General features: G+C 38.7%; 1 long non-coding RNA gene across 7 annotated transcripts in view; it reads left to right on the top strand.

Moving 5' to 3' along the window:
* LOC101707895 (uncharacterized) overlaps positions 1 to 23,162 on the top strand; it is a 137,449-nt gene extending 114,287 nt beyond the window's left edge. For 5 of the 7 annotated variants that reach the window (XR_015446822.1, XR_015446821.1, XR_015446818.1 and 2 more), the window contains one exon: positions 149 to 23,162. This is a non-coding gene — a long non-coding RNA (uncharacterized LOC101707895). The remainder of the gene's footprint in view (positions 1 to 148) is intronic. The other 2 variants (XR_015446819.1, XR_002387905.2) reach the window with 2 other exon arrangements.
* The last annotated feature ends 236 nt before the right edge of the window (positions 23,163 to 23,398 follow it).

The raw sequence follows: 23,398 nt of genomic DNA on the forward strand, positions 1-23,398 counted from the left end.
ATTATCTGGAGGGCATCAGCTCTGCATAAAAAGTGGAGGACCAAGACCAGTTAAAAGGATTGGAGATCAACCCACAGGTGAAGAGGCTTGTCTGTTGGAGATGGTGTTACCTGTGACCTCACATAATGTTTTCCTATTGTTCTGGCAGGTGCATTGTAAAGAAGCACAACTGCTCCTAGAAATACAAAGCAAGTGCCAAAAGTGATGCCAGTGAGAAAGGCAGAATAAGAGACTCCATCACTACATCTCTCCAGGAAAGAAACCAAAAGCAATGAACTATGATTTACAAGGGCATTTTTTCAATAAGCAAGAGACATTTATGATAACCTACAGCTGGTAGTTTACTTGAGGGTGAAAGACTGAAAGCTTTGTTCTAAGATCATGAACAAGGAAAAAAATGCCCATTTTGAACCGTTGTATTGAATTTGTACTAGAAGTTCTTGCCAAGGTATTCAGGCAAGAAACAGAGAGAAGGCACCCACACTGGAAGAAAGAAGGAAAATGATCATTGTTAATGCCATCATCTCATACACAGCAATCCTTAAAAATTCACAAAAATCCCATCAAACCTATGCAGCAAACCTTGTAGAACAGAAAAGGAACTTGTAAAGATTACTTGCAGAGCTAAGTCTGGTGGCTCATGCCTATAATCTCAACACTCAGAACAATCTAAAAAGAAAATTAAGAAGTCATTTACAACAGCATCAAAATAAATAACAGACTTAAAACTATGTACCACTAAAGAGATAAAAGGCTAGTGTAGTGAAAGTGACAAAATATTGCTGAAAATATCCTTATTAAATTAAAAGGCAACCTGTGTTCAGAATCTGGAAGACTGTCAATATGGCAATACTACCCAAAGGGATCTGCAGATTCATTGCAATCCATATTATCATCCCAGTGACCATTTTTGCATAAATGGAGTAGTGGCCCAGGGCTTTCTTTGGTGGGAATTAAAATTGTGTGGAACTACACAGACGTAAAATTGGCACGGCATTGTGAATGTAGTGAATGCCACTAAATTGCACACAGTAAAATGGGTAATCTTTTTTTTTTATTACTTAAATTCTTTTATTGGTACATTTTAGGTATACAGCACATTTACATTTCTCAATGGGAGCTTGTACCTTTACATGATGCATCTTGGTTCTTATTTTTTCCCCATTCCTAGCCCTCCCTTCACCCCCTCCACCCTTCCCTATTTACAAAGACTTTATTTACATTTTTTCCATTTCTCATCATTTTTCCTTTCCCTTCTTTCCTTTCCCCTGTCCCTCCCACTACCCCTACCCCTTTGGACCTTTTCTTCCTATTTTGCATTATCGATTATTCATTCTAATAATTGGTACATTTTAGGTATACAATATAATGACATTCATCATTGGAAATTTGCACCTTTGCATAATCTCTCTTGGTTCTTATTTTTCACCCTTGCTCAGCCCTCCCTCCCTCCCTATTTACAAAGATTTTGTTTCCATAAAATGGGTAATCTTATGTTACATGGACTTTACCATAATTTTAACAAGTGACTAATATGTTTTTTGGAGACACAGTCTCGCTCTATAATTCTGGCTGGCCTTGTACTCACTATGTAGCCCAGGCTGGCTTTGAACTCATGGCAGTCCTTGTGCTTCAGCCTCCAGAGTGCTGGGATCACAGGTGTGGGCCACCATGGCCGGTTTCAAGTGGCGATTTTTTTTTTTTTGAGACAGGGTTTCACTATATCAGACTGGCCTTGAACTCCTATATAGTCGGCTGGCCTCAAACTCACAGAGATCCTCCTGCCTCAGCCTGCCATGTGCTGGGATCACAGGCGGGTGCCACCACGCCCAGCAAGTGGCAATATTTTTTAAACATGTCAGTATACTACACCATCAAATATTAATTATATTTCAAGTATATTGTAAGTAAAAATATTTGCATTAAAAAGTATAGTGTGTGAGAATTTGAACTCTGCTTTATAAAACTACATATGATAAATATATAATATAGAAGGAAAAAATTTAGCATATATGGCACAGACTTTTTTTCTTCCTGTAATGAGAACTGAACCCAAGATCTTCACACTGAACTACATCTTCAGACTTTTTTCATTTCATTTATTTTGAGACAGTTTCTTGCTAAGTTGCCTGGGATGGGCTTAAAGTTGTGACCGTCCTGCCTCAGCCTCCCAGAGTGCTGGGCCTATAGCTATAGGACAGCATGCCTGGTCACAGGTATTTTAATAGTGGTTGTTTCTTCTCAGTGGGATTGGCTTGCCATATGATGTCTACTTTGTAATTTGTTAAACATCCAGAGTGAAATGAAAACTATGTAGCACTAAAAATGTCTATGGATGTGAATATATGCCAGTGGCGGTGTTAGGTGGGTCTGAAGGCTATGTAAAGTGAAAGATGTGCATAGTTACAGCTGGACAAATGAGTAGCTGAGGCAGGTGTATATACATGCAACTGTATCCATATACAAAGTTTTAAAAGCTGTGTATTTGCGATCATGGACAGTGTTTTGAGTATGTGTATGAACCTGACAGTTTAAGGCGAGCTCGTATATCTTTACTTTTATTCCTACCTATATAAGTGGACGTTAATCGAAGAATATGACTGTACAGTACCCATCTTTAAGTTTTCTCGGGCACACATCAGGGTGTCTGTATTTGAGACACGACAGTTTTCAACAGGTCTATCTGAAGTTTGCCTTCTCTCTTTGTGACTTTTTAAAAGATAAAATTCTAAGATCACTCCTGAGGCTCAGCCACGAGGGTCACCACAAGGTTGAGGCCAGGCTTGGCTACATAGTTTAAAGCGAGCCTGGAGTACATAGAGAGACTCTGACTCATAAAACCAAACCAATTAACCAAACCAAACAAACAAACAAAAGGACCAAAAAATAAAAAACTTAGGACCAGAATTTGAGATAAAACTTTTTTTTTTTTTTACAGTAATAGAGATAGAACCGAAACCCTTTCCAATAAGCTATATCCCCAGCTCTTTATTTTTTTTTATTTTGAGACACTCTCCTTACGACAATGTGAAAACCTTCCTGGGAATCAGAAGTGAAAATATCTATTCTAAAGTCCAATGAATAATGAGATAGAGTTTAAATGCAAATGTATTGTATTGTTTCACTGTCTTAGAACTTTGTCTTCTATGTATTGAAACAATGGGAGTTGACATATAAAAGGTAATCAGTGTTAGAGTTTTATGATGGTGCCTGTCTCTTAATGAGCGTGTGGCTGTTTTCGGAATCCTTTTGAAGTTCCATGTCCGAGTTATGAAGGAGAGAATGTAAGAGCTGTCCCTGTTGGAAAAATTAACCCACATACACAGTACAGCCCTGGGCACCAGGGATAGGACACTTACTGTGGAAAAATGCTTGCACTCCATTGTTAAAGGATGAATCCATGATGCCAGTGTGATCTCCGATTGGAATTTACAGTGCATTAGTGACAGTCTTTGTGTCACTCCAGGTGAGACACTGTGTAGCCTTCAGTCTTGAGAGCTACCCAGACCATCCTCTTAAAGCTTCACTTAAAATCAGCCTCTCAGAGCACACAAGGACCAGTACTTAGGTCATTAGCAGTCACAGGGAGAGAGTCCAGATGAGAACCAAGTAGCCTCGAGCCTAGGATGTAAGCATTTTCTTTTCCTTCCTAGGCATGGATTCCTGAGGTTTGGCCCGCAATATGTCAACACAATTTGATAGCATGAGGAAACACTTGAGATACAATGCTGCGTGAAGAACAATAATAATGGGAAGACTTGGTTGTGTGGAAATTCAGCTCTTTAAAAGTTGCTTGCTGAGGGTGGGTAGCTTATCCTGCTTACCTTCTTTCATTTCTGGGGATAAAACAGAGGGTCTTGCTCATCAGATCTACCTTTAATATCAAATGGGTAGCAAAAGCAGGAGTCTAAGAGTAGAGCAAGGTTTTGCAAGTTGACCTAAGTGCAATATAGCTACAGTGTTTAGTGCTTTGTCTCTTTTGGCCCAAACAAAAGCAAAATCACAGCAGAGTGAGCTTGCAGCACCGTGCTGGATAAAATGCAATGAGGATACCAGATAAAATGTAATGTAGCCTAGCCTAGTGGTGCTAGGTAATCCCAGTATTTGGGAGGCTGAGGCAGGAAGATCACTGTGAGTTCAAGGCCAGCCTGGGCTACACAGTGAGTTCTAGGCCAGTCTGGATTACACAGCAAGGGCTTTTCTTCAGAAAGAAAAAAACAAAATGCAAGGCAGCCATAGTTCCTGGTGCCTATTTCTCTAGGTGTTGTTTTTTTTCAGATAGGAAGGGGAAGACAATAGCACTGGAGAACAGCACTTACGCTGATATGCGGAGCACTACTGCCATCGTGCGGAGAGAGTTTCAGCACATCGACCGCCATTAAAACTCCATTCCTATGAGGCCTAGCTGTTGCGTGAAGATCTCCCCCAAAGTGAGACGCAAGAGGCTAGGACTCTAGGCGAGGACTCCTTGCCTCCTCTAAGCCCCCAAGAAAGACCTGGACACTGGGGCTACCTGGGTAGTGAGGGGTCTGGGGTGTACCAGCCGCTGCTAGGAACCGCCATCACAGGAAGACGTGGGGCGGGGCCTCGGTTCCTTCCAGGGTGGATAGGATCGGAGGGACCCATTCAAAGCCTGGCTCCTAGAAGCACCTGCCACCTGTTCCTCCCGTTGGGACAGAAATTTGCAGGCCAAAGCAAAAGGGAGCCAAAGCAAAAAAGAATACTGATTAGTTCAGCATCTTTTAGTCCCAAGCTTCAAGTAATTTGATTTTCTTTGGCAAAGCTGAGAGAAAATAGTTCTATGCTTTACTCTCTTGTGACTTTGCACGAGATAGGTCTTTCCTCTTCGGAAGTTTTGTTTGATCTGAGATCATAGCCACCCACTAAGTGCTCATAAATATCATCCAGAACAGGTTTGTAGATTATACTCTGACAGAATCTAGGAGGAACCTAAAGCCCAGTAGCACGGTGGCGACACATAAAGGCTTGCTAACTCTTTTCTTCAGGGGGAAGAATGGAGCTAAAGGTCCCCAGGGCCTGTTTTTGTCTGAATGGGCTCTGGACAGGTCCACACTGGGAGGAACCGAGGGCCCGCCCCATGACATCCTGTGATGGTGGCTCCTGGCAGCTGCTGGTCCACTCCAGGCTCTTCACCACGCAGGCTCTAGGCTTTACAGGGTACACATCTCTCTTGGAGCCTTAGAAGAAGGCAAAAAGGTGCAGCCTGGAGTCTAAGCCTCCTCTAACTGCCTACGGGTAAGCCCTTCCTCACCAGCTCTTGGGGGAGGAGCTGTAATGCTGCCCCATATTCTGAAACTCTTTCCGCATGATGGCAGTAGTGCTTCACGTGTGTAAACCAGTATTGGTCACAGTGGCTTTTTCCTGTCAAAAAACCAAAAACAAAACCCCAAAACAACAATGACACAAAACCCAAAACCCACAAAGTTACAAAGCCTACCTGGAGACAGAGGCACCAGGAAACCTAGGTTCCTAGCATTTTAACTATCATGGTGCCAAAACATCAGTTGGCTGTGATTTTGCTTTTGTTTCTCAGGCCAAACTTTACCAAGATGCCAAAGCACCACCCTCCTCAGAAAGGTTGATTTCTCAGAAATTACATTTTCACTCTTCCTTGCTTATGCAGTTGTACCTTCATTTTATGCAATTCTACTCAGCATTCTAGGTCCATATAATGAAATTTTTCTGTCGGAAATTGTAAGTGTGAATCCTCAAATCAAACTTTTAAAAAACTTTTAAAAAGTGAAGTCACTCCAATGTCTCGCTTTTCACTGTGGGGTCATAAAAGGAGGAGCAGAGCTGCCCCCAGCACAGAGGAGTTGAACCTTCCACACCAACATACCACCTCCAGCGCCAACGAGCAGAGCAGCCCCAAGCTCAGAGGAGGTGAACCTGCCTGGCCACTGAAACACCACCCCCAGTGCCTAGGAGGTGAGCTGGGTAGGTGCCAGCAGCACACATCCCTCCCTCCCCTGTTGAAATGAGAGGACACGAAAAAAAGTCTCAAAACTGGACTTCAAGATTACCTACAGCAACCCCAAAGGGAAATGAGATGGAACAATCTGATACTCAACAACCTGGACTCCATGAACTAGCAATGGAAGAGGATCTGGAAAAAAATGAAATCAGAAATAATTTCTCAGGTAACAACAGAGATTGTGTCCATAGTGCAAGGTATGATTAATCTAGAGAAGACACAGATAGAAAAATAGAGGAGCTGAGGAACATGATGGAATCCCAAAATTGTAAAAAATGGAATCCATAAAACAGATGCAAACAGATTTAGGAGATTAAAAACTCCATTGAAAGTCTACACAGCAGGATGAGCCAATGTGAGGACAGAATTTCAGATATAGAAGATAAGATTGCAATTAGTGACCAGGAAAAGAAAAATTGCTTTAAAATTGTAAGGGACCACGAGAAATCAATCCAGCAGCTGCTAGACAATGCAAAGAAGAATAACGTAAGACTGATTGCAGTCAATGAAGAAACAGGAGAGAGAGCAGACAGCATAAAAAACTGTTCACAGAAGTGATGGCAGAAAACTTCCTGAGCAGGGGATGATAAGTCAATACGTATCAGTTATAACCATCAATGTTAATGGTCTCAACTCACCAATAAAAAGAATTAGACTGGAAGAATGGGTCAAGAAGCAAGATCCAACAATATGCTACGTACAAGAAACACACTTAATTCAAAAGGAAACTCATAGACTGAAAGTTAAAGGGTGGAAAATAATAGTCCATGTGACAGGAACCAGAAAAAAGGAGGAGTAGCAATCCTCTTTGCAAATCAAGTGGATTTCAAACCATCATTGATTAAGAGAGACAAAGTAGGACACTACATCCTTGTAAAGGGAACAAGCCAAGACGAAGAGATGACAATCATAAATATATATGCACTGAACACTAGTGCACCCAACTATATAAAACAAATACTAACAGACATGAAAAATCAAATAACCACTAATACAATAGTAGTGGGAGACCTCAACACCCCACTGTCACAAATAGATCAACTAGACACAAAATAAGCAAGCAAATACTAGAATTCAATGGAACTCTTGAACAAATGAACTTAACATGTTTACAGAGTACTCCACCCCACAAAAGCAGAATGCACATTTTTTTCAGCTGCACATGGGTCATTCTCCAAAATGGGCTACATACTCATAGAACATGTTTAAGTAAGTGCAAAGGAACTGAAATTATCCCCTGTATATTATCAGGCCATAGTGCGATGAAATTGGAGATCAATAGTAAAAGAAACCTCAAGATTTTCATAAACACATGGAAATTGAACAACACTTCTGAATAACCAATGGGTCACATGGAAATTAAAGGAGAAATCAGACAGCTCCTTCAAATAAATGACAAAGACAATACAAGATATCGGAATCTATTGGGGCGCAATGAAAGCAGCCTTACAAGGGAAATTCATGGCACTGAATACTCATATTAGGAAAACAGAGCGAGTGCAATTAAACAACCTGCTGCTGAATCTCAAGCTTCTACAAAAAGAAGAGCAGGACAAACCTGAAGCTCATAGAAAGGAGGAAATTATAAAGATCAGGGCAGAAATCAATGCAATGGAGACTAAGAAAACAATACAAAAAAATCAATGAAGCCAAGAGTTGGTTCTTCAAAAGAATAAACATAATTGACAAAACTTTAGCCAAACTTATCAAAAAAAGGAAAGAAAAGGACCAAATCCATGCAATTAGGAATGAAAAGGGTGAAATTACAACATACCTAGCAGAAATCCAGAGGATCATCAATACCTACTTCAAGAACCTATACGCCAATAAGATGGAAAACACAGAAGAAATGGACAGATTCCTAGATACTTATGAATTACCAAAGTTGAGCAAAGAAGACTTAAAAATTCTAAAGGACTCAATATCAATCAATGAAATTGAAAACATAATTAAAAACTTACCAACTAAGAAAACCCCAGGTTCTGATGGCATTACTGCTGAATTCTACAAGACATTTAGAGAGAAACTCCTGCTACCACTGTTTAAAGTCTTCACTGAAATTGAAAGGGAAGTAATATTCCCAAATTCAATCCTGGAAGCAAGCATCACCTTGATCCCCAAAGCAGAGAAAGACCCAACCGAAAAAGAGAACTAGATGCAAAAATCCTTAATAAGATACTGGCAAATAGAATGCAGAAGATCACCAAGAAGATCATACACCCTGACCAAGTGGGATTCATCCCAGGGATGCAGGGATGGGTCAACATACACAAATCAATCAATGTAATACACTATATCAATAGAGCCAAAGACAAAAACCATATGATCATCTCAGTAGATGTAGAAAAAGCATTTGACAAAGTCCAACATACATTTATGATAAAAGCCCTACAAAACATTGGAATAGACGATCTCTACCTCAATCTGATAAAAGCCATCTATGAAAAGCCAACAGCCAATATCATGCTAAATAGTCAAAAACTGAAATCCTTCACACTAAAATAAGGAACAAGACAAGGATGTCCACTATCACCACTCCTGTTCAGTATAGTTTTGGAAACATTAGTCACAGCAATTAGACAAGAGAAAGAAATAAAAGGAATAAAGATAGGAAATGAAGAAATCAAATTGCCATTTTTGCAGATGACATGATACTCTATATACACAACCACAAGAACTTCACCAAAAGTCTTCTAGACTTAATAACAAAATTCAGTAAAGTAGCTGGATACGCGGTCAACAAACAAAAATCAATAGCTTTCCTCTACATAAACAACAGACTCACTGAGACAGAAATAGGGCAAACAATTCCTTTAACAATAGTGTCCAGGAAACTGAAATACCTAGGAATCAACCTAACCAAAGAAATCAAAGACCTCTTCTCTGAAAAGTATAGCACTCTGAAAAGAGAGACTGAAGATGATATCAGAAAATGGAAAGACATTGCTTGTTCCTGGGTAGGAAGGATCAGCATAATGAAAATGGCCATACTTCCAAAAGTGCTATATAGATTCAATGCAATCCCAATTGAAATCCCAGCAGCATACTTCACGGACCCTGAGAAAAAAATCCAAAAATTCATTTGCAACAACAAGAGACCTAGAATAGGAAAAGCAACTCTAGTCAACAGAGCCATGGCAAAGGGTATCATAACCCCCAACTTGAAACTATACTACAAAGCCACTGTGATAAAAACAGCATGGTACTGTCAAAGAAACAGACCTGAGGACCAGTGGAACAGATTAAAAGATGCAGAAACAACTCTATACACACTCAGCCACCTCATCATCGACAAAGGAGCCAAACACTCTCACTGGAGGAAAGATAGCCTCATTAATAAATGGTGCTGGAAAGATTGAGTTTCAGCTTGCCAAACATTAAAACTTGACCTCTATCTGTCCCCATGCACTACACTAAAATCGAAATGTATTAAAGATCTAAATATTAATACAGAAACACTGAACCAGCTGAAACAGAGATTAGGTAGAACTCTTGAAGACATTGGTGTAGGAAAAGATTTTTATGAACAAAACCTCAGTTGTCATGATCTAGCACAAACAATCAACAAGTGGGACCTCTTCTTACTAAAATCTTCTGCACAAGAGACCTAGAATAGCAAACGCAATGTTAAACAACAGAGACATGTCTGGGGGTATCACAATTCCCAACTTGAAACTATACTACAAAGCTACTGTGATAAAAGCAGCATGGTACTGGCATAAAAACAGACTCGAGCATCAGTGGAATAGATTAGAAGATGCAGAAACAACTCCAAACATACTCAGCCACCTCATCTTTGACAATGGAGTCAACCACCCTCATTGGAGGAAAGATATCCTCTGTAATAAATGATGTTGGAAAAACTGCATTTCAACCTGCCAAAGATTAAAACTAGACCCATATCTATCACCATGCACTAAATTAAGATCGAAGTGGATTAGAAGTCTAAATATTAAGACAGAAACAGTAAACTTGCTGGAAAATAAGTTAGGTAGAACTCTTGAAGACATTGGCATAGGAAAAGACTTCATGAACAAAACCTCAGTAGCATGGGAACTAGCACAAGGAATCAACAACTGGGATGTCATCTTATTAAAAAGCTTCTGCAGTGCAAGAGAAACCACCAACAGAGTTAAGAGACAACCTACAATGTGGGAAAAAATCTTCACCTGCTGTTCCTCAGACAAAGGTCTACTATCTCGAATCTATAAAGAACTTTAAAAAATCAGACCTCCCAAAGTTAAAGACCCAATCCAAAAATCGGCATCTGAAAGGAACAGACACTTCTCAGACAAGGAATTAGAAATGGCAAATAAACATATGAAAAAATGTTCAACATCAATGGTCATTCGAGAGATGCAAATGAAAACAACGCCGAGATTCCACCTCAGCCCAGAAAGAATGGCTGCTATCATGAAATCAACCAATAACAAATGCTGGCGGGGCTGTGGGGAAAGAGGAACATTGCTCTACTGCTTGTGGGAGTGTAGACTGGTGCAACCACTGTGGAAATCAGTATAGAGATACCTCAAAGAACTAGGACTGGAAATCCCATTTGACCCAGCTATTCCCCTGCTTTGTATCTTCGCCAAAGAATTAAAAATATCATATCACAGTGATATATGTGCACCTATGTTCATAGTAGTACAATTTGTAATAGCTAAAACTTGCAAGCAGCCCAACTGCCTTTCAACTGGAGACTGGATAAGGAAAATGTGTTTTTTTAATAGAGTGGAGTACTACTCAGCCATAAAAAATGAGAAATTAGAGACATAGATAAATGGACACACATTGAGTTGATAGTCTTAAGTGAAATAAATAAGACACGCATGTGTAAATACTGAATAGTTTCCCTCGTGTGAGAAATTGAAAATGTAAATAAGGACAAAAAGGTATAATAAAGAATGTGAAATGGGAAGAAAAGGGGTGAAGGGGAAGTGGGAGTAGCAAGGGAAAGAAAAAAAGGGAATGGAATTAATATGAAAAAGTGGAAACAAAGTCTCTGTAAATAGGGAGGGATAGAGGGGTTGAAGGGAGGGCAGGGGAATGGGGAAAAAATAAGAACCAATAGAGATTATGTAAAGGTGCAAATTTCCAATAATGAATGTAATTATATTGTATACCTTAAATGTACCAATAAAATTAATTTAAAAAAAGAGTGAAGTCAAAGGAGTAGAAAGCCAAAAATGTAAACGTAATAACAAATGAATTCCAAACAGGTTCTCTGAAAAGGCCAATTATATATATTAAAGTAATCCTAATGCATTTCTGATGTGATAACAAAATACTTTGATTGGCTAACTCATAAGCAATAGGAAGGTCTGCTCACAGTTCTGTGAGCTTGCAAGTCAAGCAGAATCACACCATGACACTCAGTACGTGACGAGGTTCACGCTTTCTGCCACAAATGTTGCCTTCTAGGTGTGTCTTCACATGGGGGAAGTGGAAGACAAACTCCTTCTGGTCTCTTAGAAGGGCACTATCCCATTTATAAGGGTACAGGCCCTCATTACCTAATAACCTCCCAGAGGTTTTACCTTTTAATACCATTGGGTTTCACCAGGAAGTTTTGTGGGGAACAAAAACATTTCAGAACATAGGATTGTACCCCCTTTGTGAACTACAAGCATGTATTGTTTCTAAATTACTCAGTGTAGAGCTGGATATGGTGGCTTATCCCTGTAATTCCAGCACTTGGGAGACTGAGGCAGGAGGATCACCATGAGTTTGAGGCCAGCCTGGACTGCATAGTGAGTTCTAGGTCAGTCTGAACTACATAGTGCCACCTTGTCTCAAAAAAATAAAATGAATGAATAAACAATTTAGTGTAAACTATTATATCATCCCCAAAGGATTAACAAACCTATTGTAATCCTGAATAAGGAATATAATGATTGATATTCATAAAATACTTTTCAAGGTTTGATTTCATAAAATATAAGAGGGTAAGTTTAAAAAAAGACACTTTCACCCATGGCCAAGTGAGGATAATGGAACAATCATCTCTACAAAGAGCAACTACAAAACTGGCTTAAGACAAACTCTGTCTCTGGAAATTAGGTGAAAATATATGACAGTGTTAAACTTTTTAGGTAGGAGATGGAAACCTGTTGCTTTGTAGCTGATCCCATCTGCCTTCTTCCCAGCTGTTATCTATAGGGAGGTCCTGACAAAGTGAAAAGATTTTCCTAAATAAAGACTGAGAATTCCTTGCCAACTGACTCTGAGTACAAGAAATGATAGGAAGTCTCTCAGGCTAATCAGAAATGGCTCTAGATGGTGACTTGAATCCATAAGGAGAAATGAAGAGCGGAAGAAATGGTGAATAGCTGGGTTAAAATAAAAACTACATTTTTCTCATTTTCTTATATTGTTTAGAAAACAAAAGATTACATAAAGTAATAATTATTGTTGTTTTGTCACAATACAGTTACATTAACACTGTGTTGTTAGCTGTATAACATTAAGATGTAATTTATATGATAATAACATAACATTAGAGAGGATGTGTAACTATAAATGAGCAATGTTTCTACATTTTAGTGGAAGTAAATTAGTAACCAGCAGATATATATTTTGACAAGTTAAAATTAACTTTTAGAATAGTCACTGAGGAAATAGCTCAAAAATATAATTTAAAATTCAAAAAGAAATTTAAAATGTACATACAAATATTTAGAAAAAATTAAAAAATAGTCAACACAAAAGCATTCTGTGAGCTCAGTGCCTTGATGCACACCTGTAATCTGAGCCATATAAGAGGCTGAAACAGCAGGATTCAAGTTCAAGAGCAGCCTGGGCAACTTAGTGAGACTCTCTCAAAGCAAAATGAAAAGGGCCAGCTATGTATGCCCAGAGACAGAATGCTTACCTAGCATGCTTGAGCACTTGGGTTTGATCTCCCAGTAGAATGATGGGGGTAGAAATTCAGTGAAGGTGGAACAGGAACAAAAGATAGGAGGCATATAGAAAACAAGTAGGTAACAATGCCAAATTTAAAGCCAAATATATCGATGACTATATTAAATTTTACGGTTTAAACACTCAAATTAAAAGACAGTGATAATAAAGCTGATTAAAAGGAATGAGATCCGAGTACATGCTATCTGTAGCAGACACATCATAAATTCAAGACACAAATGAGATGAAAGTAAAAGAGTAGAAAAAAGCGTACCATAGCAATAATAACTGTAGCAGAGCTGCAGGGGAAACATTAATACCAGAAGAAAGATTTATGATGGGGCTGGAAGACAAGAAACATCAAATTGCAGGAAAATGGATGGGAATGGAGATCACTGTGTTAAGAGAAATAACCCAGACTCAAAGTTTAATATCGCATGTTTTCTCTTAGATGAGAAGAGAAATTAAAACAATAAATAAATGGGAAGATGACAGAGAACTAGAAGGTAAGTTTTAGAGAGGAAGGAGGAACAGGAAAATGGGTACTGAATTGAAAATAACCAAAATATGTTCTTTGCATGCACCAATAGACCAAAAAGAATCTTGATATTCTGTATTATGAATATGCACTAAAAAGACAAATATTATGAAATATAACAAAGAAAAATGTGTACATACCTATATATACTTAAAGCCTCAAATTACATGAAGCAAAAAAGAATTTAAAGGTGGAATAGACAATTCAAAAATAATAGTACAGCATTTTAATATCCCATTCTCAATAAGTGATAGAACAACTAGAAAGAAAATCAACATGGATATAGAACGCTTGAACAAGAACCCTGAACTTGACCTGACAGATAAAGCCCTCCATACAAAGCTTGTGGAATACACACTCTTTCCAAGCACACATAGTTCATTCTCTATGGTAGAACACAGGATGGACCAAAAACAAGCCTCAGTAAATCTAAAGATTAAAATTATGCAATGTATACATGCAAATAAAGCAAACACTAACAGAAGAAAGAAATCTGAGATAACAATAACTATTTGGGAATTATACAATATATTTCCAAATGCATGATGAGTCAAGCATGAACTCATAAAAGAAACTAGAAAATATCTTGAATAAGATGAAATTAAAATAACATCAAAATTTGTATTTTTGCCAGTTACTCATTAGACAAAGGACTAATATCTGGAATATGTAAAGAATTCAAAAAATTGGACCCCCTAAAATAAATGACCCAATAAAAATATGGCCACTGAAATGAGTAGATACTTCTCACATGAAGAAGTACAAATGGCCACTAAATACATGAAAAAATATTCAACATTGCTGGTATTTGAGAAACGCAAGCTAAAACACTGAAATTCCATCTCACTCTAGAAAGAATGGCTATTATCAGGAAATCAAATAATAACAAATTTTGCTCGGGCAGCAGGGCAAAAAGAATCCTTTTATATTGTTGTTGGAAATGTAAAGTAGTACAGCCACCATGGAAATCAGTATGGAAATTCCTCGAAAAATTAAAAGTAGAAATTCTGTTTGACCCAGCTATTCCCCTTCTAGGTGTTTTCCCCCAACAATTAAAGGCATTATATTACACTGATACATGCATACCCATATTTATAGTTTCACAATTCATAATAGTTAAATGTTGGGGACAGCCTAAATGTCCATCAACAAATGAATGGATAAAGAAAATGTGATATTTATACACAATGGAGTATTACTGTGCCATAAAGGCTAAAGGAGTCATTTGTAAGAAAATAGATGTACCTTGAGAACATAACATTATGTGCCATAAATCAGATAAGCTTAAGTATCGCATGGTCTCTTATGTGAAAACTCCAATATATAAATAAAGTGCAAAATAAAGAATAGACAGTAGGAAATAGTGACATGGATCTTTGGTGTATAGGAAGGGAACTGTTCTTGCTTTGGCAGCACATATACTGTAGGAAGGAAACTGAAAGACAGAAGGAGGGGGAGGGAGGGAATTGAAAGGAGATTGGGGGAATTGTGAAGTGCTATGTACATGCACCAAGTCCCTGTATATATGAAGGGGTCCATGAAGTGCAGCGAGGGGAGGGGAAGGAATTTTTTGAAAAGGAAGTAAGAAATGTCTTGTACTGTGCCAACTTCCCATGATGCTTGTAATCATAATGTATCACAGCATGTACCAATAAAAATACAAAATTAAAACAAAATTTGTGGAATGTAGTTAAGACAATGTACAGAAATAATTTTACAGGTTTTATGTTGGGTGTGGTAGTGCATGCTTATCAGCCTGGTACTCTGGAGGGTGAGTAAGGAAAATCTAAGTTAGAGCTCAACCTGGGCAACTTAGCGACTTCGTGAGATCCTGTCTAAAAAAAAAATTAAAAAATTACAAAGGGCTGAGGATGTAGTTCAGGCCCTACTTTGAATCTCCAGTGCCTTCCCCTCCAAAAGATCATGATTCATTTCCTAAAGTGTGAAATGGTATACCCAGCTCCTTTAAACTGAGCTATATTCTGTCCTTTTTAAAAAAATAAATTTTTTTTGAGAAAGGGTCTTACTAAGTTGCCTAGACTAGGTTCAATCTTGTGATTCTCCTGCCTCAGCCTCCTAATGTGCCTGGATTACAGGCACGTGGCATCATACCCAGCTATCCTTTTTACTTTTAATATTAACCTGTGTTTGTCCTGAGGTCTTCACCTAAGTACAACAGCTGGAGTTTAAGAGCATATAGGCTCCTCTCTGTTTTGCAAGAAAAAACAAAAAGCAAACAAACAAAAAAACCAATGTCCTCCTGAAGCAAAACACTAGGGCAAGGCAAAGTGGCTGGGGCAACTAGGCATGACCTGTCAGTTGCAGAGACTTAACTATGGGCACGGAGAAGCAGCTCCTGAACCGGGCACCCGTTACCCATCTTCTGACATGATATTAAGCAGAGCTCCGTACCTTACACCAATCTTCTGACACAAGAACTAGCTGAGCCCAACACCTGATACCAATCTTTTAGCCCAAGATCAAGTGGGGTTTTTTTTGTACCGGGGATTGAACTTGGGTCCTTGCACTTGCAAGGCAGGAGATGGAACCACTGAGCTAAATCCCCGACTCAAGTGGGTTTTTGATGGGACAGCCTGGATCGAATGTCAGAAAGAAGATATAAAAGATAGCAGTGACTGACCTCACCACCACTGACCTCTTGTTTTTGCGGTGGCCCACCCTGCAGGCAGGTTGTATCTTCTATTTTTCCATCAGAGCACCTTTTCTCCTTGAGCACTTCTTCAGGACTTCTTTTTCTTTTTCTTTTTCTTTTTTGTCCTAAACTTTCACATTCATCAATTGTTTCCACCAATTCTTTGTGCAGGACAGTAAGGGCCAGGAAAGCACGGTGCTCACTACAACACTGGAAGATGCTCCTATTTTTAATTATAATAATGGCCAGGAAATAAAGATATCTAGGTTTTATGAATCTCCTTTCAATTCCCTCCCTCCTCCTCCTCCTTCTGTCTTTCAGTTCCCTTCCTGTATACCAAAGATCCATGTCACTATTTCCTACTGTCTATTCTTTATTTTGCAGTTTATTTATATATTGGAGTTCTCATATAAGAGAGACCATGTGACCACTGAGCCATTAAAATTTTTATCAGAGCGCTCAGAACCTAGGATCTGGCCCTGACTTTAGTGGGATTGAGACCTTTGTAGTGACTGGTGCCAGATAACTCAATATACAAAGGCTGAAGTAGACAACAGAAAGTTAGTTTACTTTTTTTTTTTTTGGTACCGGGGATGGAACTCAGGTCCTTGCACGTGTGCAGCAGGCAGCAAAACCACTGAGCTAAATCCCCAGCCCTAGAAAGTTAGTTTATACAAGAAAAATAACAGTGTTTAGTAGCTACAATAGTTACATTGGGATTTGAATTCTATATGCAGACCTATATAAGAAGCCAAATATTTACCAGAGGGATATTTGAATGTATTAATATAACACAATGGTGCTCAGAGGAAGGGACTTCTGGGCCACCCTTCCACTGCTCCCAGTGCAGAGGAAGGGGCCTCTGGTCCACCATTCCACCACTCGAAGTGCAGAGGAAGGGGCTTCCCTGCCATCATTCCACTGGTGGTTCCCAGACCAGAGGAAGGGGGCTCTGGGCCACTGTCCCACCACTCCCAGACAGAGGAAGGGGCTTCTGGGCCACCGTTCCACTGTTCCCAGAGCAGAGGAAGGGGCTTCCAGGCCACTGTCCCACCACTCCCAGCACAGAGGAATGGGCTTTCAGGCCACTCTTCCACTACTCCCAGGCCAGAAGAAGGGGCTTCTGGGCCACAGTTCCACCACTCCCAGCACAGAGGAAGGGGCTTCTGGGCAACCGTTCCATCACTCCTGGAGCAGAAGGGCCTTCTGGGCTGCCATACTACTGCTCACAGAGCAGAGGAGGTGAGCATCCTCCCCTGTAGAAATGAGAAGACACATAAATAAGTCTCAAAACCAGACTTCCAGATCACCTATAGCAACCCCAAAGGGAAATGAGATGGAACACTCTGATACTCAACTACCTGGACTCTCTGAACTGGCAACAAAAAAAGATCTGGAAAAAATGGAATCAGAAATAATTTCTCAGATAAAGCAGAGATTGTGCTCATAGTGCAAAACATGATTGATAGATCTAGAAAGGAGCTGAGGAACATGATGAAATCACAACATAGGAAACAAATGGAATCCATAAAACAAATGTAAACAGATTTCCAGGAGATTAAAAACATTGAAAGTCTGCAGCAGAAGGAGCCAATGTGACAACAGAATATCAGATATAGAAGATACGATTGCAATTAGTGTCCAGGAAAAGAAAAATTGCTTCAAAATTGTAAGGGACCACAAGAAATCAATCCAGCAGCTGCTAGACATTGCAAAGAAGAATAATATAAGACTGATTGGAGTCAACAAAGAAACAGGAAAGAGAGCAGATAACATAAAAAATCTTTTCACGGAAGTCATGGCAGAAAACTTCCCAAGGAGGAGAAAAGAACTTGACATACAGATAAATGAGGCATATAGGACTACAACTAGACTTCATCAAAAAAAATCTATACATAGGCATATAATTGTTAAGATTCCAGAAACCCAACAGAAGAACAAAGTTCTACAAGCAGCGAGAGAAAGGAAACAAATCACAAACAAAGGAAAGCCCATCAGAATGACAGCAGACTTCTCAATGCAAACCCTCAAGGCAAGAAGAGCTTGGAGTGATGTATTCTAAGCCCTAAAAGAAAACAGCCTCCAACCCAGATTGATGTACTCTGCAAAACTGTCTTTCAAAATTGATGGAGAAATAAGATACTTTCATGACAAAGAGCACCTTAGGAACTTCATGAATACCAAATGAGCACTTCAAAAAATTTTAGACAATATCCAAGGAAAACACAATATGGATCACAACCCCAGGAAGCCCAGCAGAATGAACCCATCTGGCATGACAAGAAATTAAATGTAAAGGGGGAGAAGCCAACAAAAAGAAAAAGTAATAACAATGATATGTCAATACATATCAGTTATAACCATCAATGTTAATGGTCTCAATTCACCAATCAAAAGAAATAGACTGGCAGAATGGGTCAAGAAGCAAAATCCAACAATATGCTGCATACAAGAAACATATTTAATTCAAAAAGAAACTCATAGACTGAAAGTGAAAGGGTGGAAAACAATACTCCATGTGACGGGAACCTGAAGAAAAACAGAAGTAGCTATCCTCTTTGAAGATCAAGTGGATTTCAAACCAATACTGCTTAGGGGAGACAAAGAAGGACACTACATCCTTATAAATGGAACAATCCAAGAGGAAGAGATGACAATCATAAATATTTATGCACCAAACACTAGTGCACCCAACTATATAAAACAAATATTAACGGACATGAAAAGTCATATATGCACTAATACAATTGTGGGGGACCTCAACACCCCACTGTCACAAATAGATAGATCAACTAGACAAAAAATAAGTAATGAAATACTGGAACTCAATCAAACTCTTGAACAAATGAACTTAACAGATGTTTACAGAGTTTTCCACCCCAAAATCAGAATACACATTCTTTTCAGCTGCACATAGGTCGATCTCCAAAATAGACCACATACTCACTCATAGAACATGTTTAAGTAAGTGCAAAGCAATTGAAGTTATCCCTTTTATATTATTAGACCATAGTGCAATGAAATTGGTGATCCGTCGCAAAATAAATGACAAAAATTTCGTAAACACAAGGAAATTGAACAACACACTACTGAATAACCAATGGGTCATAGAGGAAATTAAAGAAGAAATCAGACAGTTCCTTCAATTAAATGACAATGACAATACAACATATCAGAATCTATGGGACACAATGAAAGCAGTCTTATGAGGGAAATTCATAGCAGTGAATATGCATGTTAGGAAAACAGAACGAGCCCAATTAAACAACCTAATGCTGAACCTCATGCTTCTACAAAAAGAAGAGCAGGACAAACCCAAAGCTCATACAGGGGAGGAAATTATAAAGATCAGAGTAGAAATCAGTGCAATGGAGTCCAAGAGAACAATACAAAAAAATCAATGAAGCCAAGACTTGGTTTTTCGAAAGAATAAACATAATTGACAAACCTTTAGCCAACCTTATCAGGAAAAGGAAAGAAAAGGCCCAAATCCATGCAATTAGGAATGAAAAGGGTGAAATTACAACAGACCCAGCAGAAAGCCACAGGATCATCAATACCTACTTCGAGAACCTATACACCAATAAGATGGAAAACACAGAAGAAATGGACAGATTCCTAGATACATATGAATTAACAAAGTTGAATGAAGACGACCTAAAAATTCTAAAGGACCCAATATCAATCAATGAAATTGAAAACGTAATTAAAAACTTACCAACTAAGAAGGGATCAGGTCCTGATGGCTTCACTGCTGACTTCCACAAGACATTTAGGGAGGACCTAGTGCCACTACTGTTAAAACTCTTCAATGAAATTGAAAGGGAAGCAATATTCCCAAATTCATCCCTGGAGGCAAGCATCACCTTGATCCCCAAAGCAGAGAAAGACCCAATCGAAAAAGAGAACTAGATGCAAAAATCCTTAATAAGATACTGGAAAATAGAATGCAGAAGATCATCAAGAAGATCATACACCCTGATCAAGTGGGATTCATCCCAGGGATGCAGGGATGGTTCAATATACGCAAATCAACTAATGTAATACACTATATCAATAGAGCCAAGGACAAAAACCATATAATTATCTCCATAGATGCAGAAAAAGCATTTGACAAAATCCAAAATACATTTGTGATAAAAACCCAACAAAAATTTGGAATAGACGATTTCTACCTCAATCTGATAAAATCTATCTATGAAAAACCAACAGCCAAAATCATACTAAATGGTCAAAAACTGAACTCCTTCACACTAAAATCAGGAACAAGACAAGGATATCTGCTATCACCTCTCCTGTTCAATATAGTTTTGGAAACATTAGCCATAGCAATTAGACAAGAGAAATAAATAAAATGAATAAAGGTAGGAAATGAAGAAGTCAAAGTGTCATTGTTTGCAGATGACATGATTCTCTATATAGAAGACCCCAAGAACTCCACCAAAAGTCTTCTAGAGTTAATAACCAAATTCAGTAAAGTAGCTGGATACAAGGTCAACACACAAAAATCAATAGCTTTCCTCTACACAAACAATTGACTCACTGAGACACAAATAGGGCAAACAATTCCTTTCACAATAACATCCAAAAACCCGAAATACCTAGGAATCAACCTAACGAAAGAAATGAAAGACCTCTTCTCTGAAAAGTGTAGCACTCTGAAAAGAGAGATCGAAGATGATGTCAGAAAATGGAAAGACATCCCCTGCTCCTGGGTGGGAAGGATCAACATAGAGAAAATGGCCATACTTCCAAAAGTGCTATATAGATTTAATGCAATCCCAATTGAAATCCCAGCAGCATACTTCGTGGACCTTGAGAAAACAATCCAAAAATTCATTTGGAGGAAGAGGAGACCTAGAATAGGCAAAGAAATTTTAGGTAACAGAGACATGGCAAGGGGTATCATAACTCCTAACTTGAAACTATACTACAAAGTTACTGTGATAAAAACAGCATGGCACTGACAAAGAAACAGGCCTGAGGACCAGGGGAACAGATTAGAAGATGCAGAAACTTCTCCAGAGACATTCAGACACCTCATCTTCGACAAAAGAGCCCACCACCTTCACTGGAGGAAAGATAGCCTTTTTAATAAATGGGGCTTGAAAAATTGGCTTTCAACTTGCCAAAGATTAAAACTAGACCTATATCTCTCACCATGCACTAAACTAAAATCAAAATGGATTAAAGATCTAAATATTAAAACAGAAACACTAAACCTGGCAGGAAGAGAGTTTAGGAAAAACTCTTGAAAACATTGGTGTAGGAAAAGATTTTATGAACAAAACCTCAGTTGCTCGTGAACTAGCACAAACAATCAACAAGTGGGATCTCTTCTTATTAAAAAGCTTCTGCACAGCAAGAGAAACCACCAGCAGTATGAAGAGACAACCCACAAGGTGGGAAAAAATCTTCACCTGCTGTTCCTCAGACAAAGATCTACTATGTAGAGTCTATAAAGAACTTTAAAAAATCAGACCTCCCAAAATTAAAGACCCAAACCGAAAGTGGGCATCTGAAATGAACAGACATTTCTCAGACAAAGAATTACAAATAGCAAATAAATACATGAAAAAATGTTCAACATCACTGGTCATTCGAGAGATGCAAATGAAAACAACGCTGAGATTCCACCTCACTCCAGAAAGAATGGCTGCTATCATGAAATCAACCAATAACAAATGCTGGCAGGGCTGTGGGGAAAGAGGAACCCTGCTCCACTGCTGGTGGGAGTGTAGACTGGTGCAACCACTGTGGAAATCAGTATGGAGATACCTCAAAGAACTAGGACTGGAAGTCCCATTTGATCTAGCTATTCCCCTGCTGGGTATCTTCCTCAAAGAATTAAAAGAATCATACCACAGTGATATATGTGCACCCATGTTCATAGCAGCACAGTTTGTAATAGCTAAAACTTGAAAGCAGCCCAAATGCCCATCACCTGGAGACCAGATAAGAAAATGTGGTTTTTATATAAAATGTAGTACTACTCAGCCACAAAAAATGAGAAATTAGAGACATTTATAGCTAAATGGGTGCACATTGAGGTGATGCTCTTAAGTGAAATAAATACGACACACATGTAAATACCGAATAATTTCTCTAGTGTAAGAAACTGAAAATGTAGACAAGGACTAAAAGGTATAAAAGATAATTTGAAATAGGAAGAAAAGGGGCAAAGGGGAAGTGGGAGGGGTAGGGGAAAGGAAAGAAGGGAATGGTATTAATAGGAGAAAATGAGAAAAATGGAAACAAAGTCCTTGTAAATAGGGAGGGATGGAGGGGTTGAAAGGAGGGCAGGGGAAGCAGGAAAAATAAGAACCAAGAGAGATTATGTAAAGGTGCAAATTTCCAATGATGAATGTCATTATATTGTGTACCTAAAATGTACCAAAAAAATAAAAATTAAAAAAAAACCCCACAATGGCCATGCACTAGGACAGATTGAAGGACATAGTTCTTGAAAGAGCTAGTGTGTTTCAGGGAACCTTGATCTCTCATGACTCTAGCTGTATTTCCCTGAAAATAAGGCCAGGTCTTATTTTAATTTTTGCCCCAAAGGATGCAATAGGGGTTATTTTCAGGGGAAGTCTTATTTTTTCATGTACAGCAATATATATTTTTTCATTTATGTGTAAAAATCTATGTTTATTCATATAGAGAAATCCATATTTCATTCAAATACAGTCATGTTGTCTTCTTCTGGAACATCATCCTAATTCTCCAAACCCCAAATTCTGGCACAAAAGCAACAAAAAGTCACAGGCACCAAATTTAAAAAATGTTTATTTCACGCTAGTGCATTAAACACATCCATTACAACATATGCTGGATAGAAGTATGAAGATTGCTGCAGTGCTAGGCCTGAGGGCACTAGGATTGAGGTGTGAGAGCTACCCGCCCTAGGCAGTCTGAATAAGATAAAAGGAGCAGAAAAATGCTAAGGTCTCTTGTTGCTGCTACTGTCTGTCCACCCATGAACTGTTGCTGCTCTGCAACCCTGCCTTGGAGCCAGCCGATTATGGACAGAAACCTCTACAAACTGTGAGCTAAATAAATCCTTTCCCTTTTTACTTTGGGTGTCAGGTGTTTTGTCTCAGCAATGAGAGAAAAGTAACTAAGACAAATGTCAACAATCTTATTTATTTATGCTTAATTATATATTAATATTATTTTATAATTCAATACACAATTCTGTTGTGTGTTACAGTGGATATACTAAATGCATCTATCTGGCTGATGATCTTAACTGGAGCTTACTTTGGGAGTAGGGCTTATATTGTGAGCACCCTGAAAAATCATGCTAGGG

Source organism: Heterocephalus glaber, unplaced genomic scaffold (assembly GCF_053883595.1).
Source record: "Heterocephalus glaber isolate CG9 unplaced genomic scaffold, H.glaber_assembly_v1.0 deba00001729, whole genome shotgun sequence".
NCBI classification, from domain to species: Eukaryota; Metazoa; Chordata; class Mammalia; order Rodentia; family Bathyergidae; genus Heterocephalus; species Heterocephalus glaber.